Consider the following 7,199-nt stretch of genomic DNA (forward strand, 5'->3'; position numbering starts at 1 on the left):
GCGACAAAAGGCACACCGCCCAAGAGCTATTACAGGGCATCACGGCGCAGACTGATCTGTGGCTGGCACCGCTGAACCTCAAGCCGGGAATGGTTGTGTGTGACAATGGCCGTAACCTGGTGGCGGCTCTGCAACTCGGCAGACTGACACATGTGCCATGCCTGGCCCATGTGTTAAATCTGATAGTTCAGCGTTTCCTCAAGACATACCCCAATCTGTCTGATTTGCTCACGAAGGTGCGCCGCATCTGTGCGCATTTCAGGAAGTCCAGCCCAGATGCTGCCACTCTCAGGGCAGCGCAGCGCCGCCTCCAACTGCCCGCTCACCGACTGTTGTGCGACGTGCCCACGAGGTGGAATTCAACACTGACCATGTTATCCAGAGTTTACCAGCAGCGCAGAGCGATTGTAGACTGCCAGATGTCAACTTCCACCAGAACTGGTAGTCAGGTCAGTCAGCTTCCTCAAGTCTACAATGAGGAGTGGACGTGGATGTCTGATATCTGTCAGGTGCTGAGTAACTTTGAGGAGTCAACACAGATGGTCAGTGGCGATGCCGCCATCATCAGCCTCACCATCCCGCTGCTTGGCCTGTTGAAAAACTCTCTGGTCAGCATGAAGTCGGAAGCTTTGCGCTCGTCACAAGAGACAGGGGAAGAATATTCCCTTGTTGATAGCCAAAGCACCCTCAGGTCTGTTTCTCAGCGCATATCGGAGGAGGTGGAGGTGGAGGAGGATGAGGAGGAAGAGGAGGAGAATGTTGGCGAGACACAAGAGGGGACCATTGTTGAGTCCTTCACTGTTCAGCGTGTATGGGCAGAAGAAGAGGAGTTGGAGGAGTTGGAGGAGGAGGAAATGGACAGTCAGGCCAGTGAGGGGAGTGAATTCTTACGCGTTGGTACTCTGGCGCATATGGCAGATTTCATGCTAGGCTGCCTATCCCGTGACCCTCGCGTTCAAAGAATTTATTCCATCACCGATTACTGGGTGTTCACTCTCCTGGACCCACGGTACAAGCAAAATCTTCCCACTCTCATCCCTGCAGAGGAAAGGAGTGTGAGAATGCATGAATACCAGCAGGCCCTGGTGCACAAGCTGAAACAGTATTTCCCTTCTGACAGCGCTAGCGGCAGAGTGCGTAGTTCTGCGGGACAAGTAGCGAGGGAGAGTAGGCGAGCAGGCAGCTTGTCCAGCACTGGCAAGGGTACGCTTTACAAGGCTTTTGCCAGCTTTATGTTACCCCAGCAAGACACTGTCACCTGTCCCCAGTCTCGGCAGAGTAGGGCTGATCTTTACAGAAAGATGGTGAGGGAGTACGTAGCTGACCATACCATCGTCCTAAATGATCACACAGCTCCCTACAACTACTGGGTTTCAAAGCTGGACATGTGGCACGAACTGGCGCTGTACGCCTTGGAGGTTCTTGCCTGCCCTGCCGCTAGCGTCTTGTCCGAGCGGGTTTTCAGTGCAGCTGGTGGCATCATCACCGATAAGCGTACACGCCTGTCGACTGACAGCGCTGACAGGCTGACGCTTATTAAAATGAATAAAGGCTGGATTTCTCAGAATTTCCAATCTCCACCAGGTGAAGGAAGCTCAACCTGAATAATTGATCCACTCCTCCTCCTCCTCATTTTCCTCCTTCTCCTCCTCTTTGTACAGTAAAGCAGAGGAAAATGGCTATTTTTTGACAGGGCCCACTGGCTCTTGCTATAGTACTTCATGCATTTAATTTTTCTGGAGGGCCACCTACCCGGTCCTCTGTTTGAAACAATTTTTGTGAGTGCCACATACAGGCACTCAATCTATTCCATTTTACTGGAGGGCCACCTACCTGCTCCTCTGGTTTGAAAAATTTTTGGGACTGCCACATACAGGCACTCAATCTATTCCATTTTACTGCAGGGCCACCTACCTGCTCCTCTGGTTTGAAACATTTTTGGGACTGCCACATACAGGCACTCAATCTATTCCATTTTACTGGAGGGCCACCTACCTGCTCCTCTGGTTTGAAAAATTTTTGGGACTGCCACATACAGGCACTCAATCTATTCCATTTTACTGCAGGGCCACCTACCTGCTCCTCTGGTTTGAAAAATGTTTGGGACTGCCACATACAGGCACTCAATCTATTCCATTTTACTGGAGGGCCACCTACCTGCTCCTCTGGTTTGAAAAATTTTTGGGACTGCCACATACAGGCACTCAATCTATTCCATTTTTCTGGAGGGCCACCTACCCGGTCCTCTGTTTTAAAAAATTTTTGGGACTGCCACATACAGGCACTCAATCTATTCCATTTTACTGGAGGGCCACCTACCTGCTCCTCTGGTTTGAAAAATTTTTGGGACTGCCACATACAGGCACTCAATCTATTCCATTTTACTGGAGGGCCACCTACCTGCTCCTCTGGTTTGAAAAATGTTTGGGACTGCCACATACAGGCACTATCCAAATTAAATTGTCTCCATAGCAGCCTCCACACGTTGTCTCCATTGCTACCTCCAAAAGTCGTCCATATAGCTGCCTCCATACATCGTCCCTTTATCAAACGAGGTGTGTCAGGCAGAAATTTGGGTTGTTTTCATGGATTCCACATCAAAGTTGTTAACTTTGTCGCCACCCTGCTGTGTTATCCACAAAATATACTGGCAAACTTTTACCATTTAGGGATATTATTTCAGCGCTTCTTGCGCATCTGTTTACATTCCCCTCACCCGGCATATCCTAAACTTATAAGAACGCTACTACACTTGATCTTATACAAAAGGTTCTTAGAAGTGCTGTTTGGGGAGTAGCCTAGAGACAGGGGCTTGGATTGGCGAAAGCTCGCCTGGCAGCGGAGCGCCAGCTCCATGCGCATCATGCGCTTCTTGCGCATCTGTTTACATTCCCCTCACCCGCCATATCCCAAACTTATAAGAACGCTACTACACTTAACTTGGTGCAGGCTGGGACCGAGTCTGACCCTGGGGCTGGTCATATACTGCCGACGCAGAGAATTGCGGGGCCTACCTCGGTCCAGGTCTCAAAGGCCTACTATACCTCCTCCCACCCCTCCTCCACCTCCTCCTCCTCCGAATTACCATCCGTGGGCATGGCGCCATCAGTCGGTAGCTCTAGGCACAGCAGCAGTGCCGTCGCTAAGCGACAGCAGGCGGTGCTGAAACTGCTGAGCCTAGGCGATAAAAGGCACACCGCCCAAGAGCTATTACAGGGCATTCCACATCAAAGTTGTTAACTTTGTCGCCACCCTGCTGTGTAATCCACAAAATATACTTGCAAACTTTTACCATTTAGGGATATTATTTCAGCGCTTCTTGCGCATCTGTTTACATTCCCCTCACCCGCCATATCCTAAACTTATAAGAACGCTACTACACTTGATCTTATACAAAAGGTTCTTAGAAGTGCTGTTTGGGGAGTAGCCTAGAGACAGGGGCTTGGATTGGCGAAAGCTCGCCTGGCAGCGGAGCGCCAACTCCATGCCAAGATCCAACTAACATAGTTTTAACTGCAGAACCTTTAATCTACTACTAGTTCACTGCCTCCATACATGGTCCCCTTATCAAACGAGCTGTGTCAGGCAGAATTTTGGGTTGTTTTCATGGCTTCCATGTTAACTTTGTCGCCACCCTGCTGTGTAATCCACAAAATATACTGGCAAACTTTTATCATGTACCGATATTATTTGAGCGCTTCTTGCTCACCTCCTTTGGTTCCTCTCTGACACCCATTGGTTTGAAGCCTGAGTCCAATTAGGGTATGTCGCCATGCCACTCTCTAGCCTGCTGCCGCTGCCTCTGCATGCCGTCCCCTATAGTGTCAGGGTCAATTATTGGATGTTTTAGATGCTATCTAGCTTCATTCTGTCACTCTGTCATGGCCATGCTGTTGCCCATAATTTTGGCATAATGGTGCGATTAGGCAGCCTCAGAGGCATCCATGCATGCTGCCCCTGCTGTTTCCTGTCCATTTCCGTGGTGTTTCCATCCTTTTCTGAGGTTCCCAGGTGTTTGGCCAAGCTTCCCTGTGCAGAGCCTTGGTCCCCTTGAAAAATGCTCGAGTCTCCCATTGACTTCAATGGGGTTCGTTATTCGAGACGAGCACTCGAGCATCGGGAAAAGTTCGTCTCGAATAACGAGTACCCGAGCATTTTAGTGTTCGCTCATCTCTAATCTTAATGTATCCCTGGGGCAAAGCTTTCAGGAGCTACAGCTCAGGGGAACTTAGTGAGACTTTGATGAGAGAGGAGAATAGCTGCAGTTTATTGATCATCGTCTGACACAGTAAAGAAGCATTTTGTGACTTAGTCATAAAGTTCAGCTGAATGCTCCATTCTGGATGGATTGAAGTCTAGCCTGTTTGGTCAACAAAGAACCTTTGTCTGCTGATGTGTCTCATAGTTAGGTGGAGATACAGGATCAGGGGATTTATTGTTGCGTAATTTGGTGTTTTGTAAGTTTGGGATTAAGGCCGACCTTTTGATATCTTCTGACATGTATGTTTTATTAAATACTGGGATTCCCCATAAAAGAACATTTCTGGAATGTATTTCATCATGACTGCTTTGTGCCTCTCCTCTAATATTGCTCCTCTACATTTATGAATAAAGTGACACTAGGTATTATCATTCCCCTTGTCATAGTGTTGTGTGTTTTTGCACCATCAGCATAAGGAATGGAGAGAGCCACAGCACCCGGTACGATTCAGTTCCAAAAAGTCTTTATTGTAACATCATCCAAGCATAAAAATTGCAACGTTTCGATTCCAGTTGAATCTTTCTCAAGCATGCTTGAGATTGAGCATGCTTCTCAAGCATGAATCTTTCTCAAGCATGCTTGAGAAAGATTCAACTGGAATCAAAACGTTGCAATTTTTATGCAATTTTTATAAAGACTTTTTGGAACTGAATCGTACCGGGTGCTGTGGCTCTCTCCATTCCTTATGCTGATTATGGGACTCTGAGCACCGGATCCACAGCTGCGAGCACCACTCAAATCGTGATTACCTAGGATTGCTGTCTTTCCCTCTCCCTTTTTGCACCATCATTCACTGGCAGTGCCAGTTATCAATTCTGGAATCATTTCCCCGTTAAATAATATTCTAATGTTTGGATCAATGTTTTTGTCATTTCCGATATAACTCTAACCCCTTTTCATTAGGGCCATTTTTCCTTTTTATGTCCCCCCCCCACCACCTAAAAAAAAATACATCAAAGAAATGTTTCTATTTTTCAGTGTACACAGCTGCATGAGGGCTTGTTTTCTGCATAGAAAATTGCACTTCCTAGTATCAATATTTAATGCCATGATTTACACAGCTGGTAAAAAATTCCAAATGCATTATAATTGCCAAAAAAACCCTAATTTGTCTTGTGTGGTCTGTTTCACTGGGTGCACCAAATGAAACTTTATTCTATGGTTTGCTATGATCACAATAAAACCAAATTTATATAGGTTTTATTATATTTTAATAGATTAAAAAAAATGTAATCCTTTTGTGCAAAACATGAGGACGGGGCGTGGAAAGAGGACGAGGAAGGAAGCGAAAGCAAGTCCTGGAGACAATAAGAGTAGAAGAAACAGAAGAAGATAATAATGACAATCTTTTAGTGGTCAATCTCACTGAGATCGATCTAAGCCCTGCATGTATATCAGTTTTGTCAAAAGGTCTTGGTTTTTGTCTAACTTATAATTTTGATTTTGTGGAATTGGAGATTGACCTCTTCAGGGGTGTACGCAACATCAACTTGAAGAGGTTTTTCTCAATCAATGCATCTATAAATAAAAGTGTTACAGTACCTGAGGTTAAAAAAGAAGGTTAAATACCCGTACAAATAGGTCCATTAGGGTTTATGGTCAACCTAACCACCTTACCGCCTTTAATATCGTTTAGAAGAAGTATAAGTGTGCGTCATATAATTGTGGGTAGCCGTCTACCCCCTCCAAAAAATAAATTGCTTCCCAAAATGGTTCTGACAGGCAATTTCTGTTAAGGCCACAGTAAATATTGCTGGCAAAATATAAAAACTAAGCATTTGTGTATTGGATGAGTTAAAATATCGACACGCCAATTTTTTTCATGCAATTTGTAGTTTACGTTATTCTTTGCCCTTGCGGGCATTTTTACATAGGTAAAACAATAAGACCGCTGTACATTTGATTTAGTGAACATTGCTATTCGGTCAAAAGCAGAAAAGGCGCACCAAGATTAATTGAGCACATTAACAAAGTGCATGGGGGCAACACACAAGTTCTTTGTTTCGGGGTATCAAGCAGGTACCTATACCACCTAACGGTGGGGATCGCCACAGGAGCTTTTAAGGAAAGAAGCCTGTTGGGTTATGAGGACCCATGCTATGGGTCCTCTAGGGCTGAAGGATAGACACAACATGGGGGTTTTCCTTTAATGGTACCCCCCTGTCCTTCCTCTTCGATCCGTCCTATGTTCTAGATATTTTCATATAGACATAGTATGATGTTAGCACTTACATTTATATATATATATATATATATATATATATATATATATATATATATATATATATATACTGTATATATATAATTCTCTCCGTTCTGGATGTCTTTACCGATTTCCTACTATGTAACACATGCCTATAAAGTATAGGTGAATGAGTATTTCCAGATTGTAATCCCCCCCCCTATTTTATATTTTATATAAAGGCTGTAGCCTTTTCCAATACCCTGCTCCTATCTCTATCCTGACTGGGCTACTATGTCATACTTGTTTTACTTTGTGAAAAAATAAAGAAGAGGTTTTATCGGTTAGTGCGGCAATCCTTCTGTTTTTTTCTTATGTTGAATGCACCCCTTCTATGAACAATGAGCATGACCTGGATGTTTTTGCATATTACTTCTGTGCCGTCTTGAGACATATATACTCGCACCTTGTATAAATAAGGAGTTTGCATAGTGCCCCTTTTTGAATACTGTACGCTTTATTTAAAACACATTTCTCTGTTTTAAAATCAATTTTTTTATGTGTTGTAAAAAAAAATGTAGATTGTGACAATTAGAAGTTATATTTTGATAGAACTTTTGGTATGTGGCAATATATAACATTTTTTAATTGTTTATTTTTTATTTCTGAGGGAAAGGGGAACGCTCCGAGGCACGCGCAGAACGCCGGGTAATCGGACGAGGGCGCGCAGCTATGAGGAGCTGCGTGCCGAAGATG

The sequence above is a fragment of the Engystomops pustulosus genome, chromosome 10, assembly GCF_040894005.1.
Source record: "Engystomops pustulosus chromosome 10, aEngPut4.maternal, whole genome shotgun sequence".
In the NCBI taxonomy this organism is placed as follows: Eukaryota; Metazoa; Chordata; class Amphibia; order Anura; family Leptodactylidae; genus Engystomops; species Engystomops pustulosus.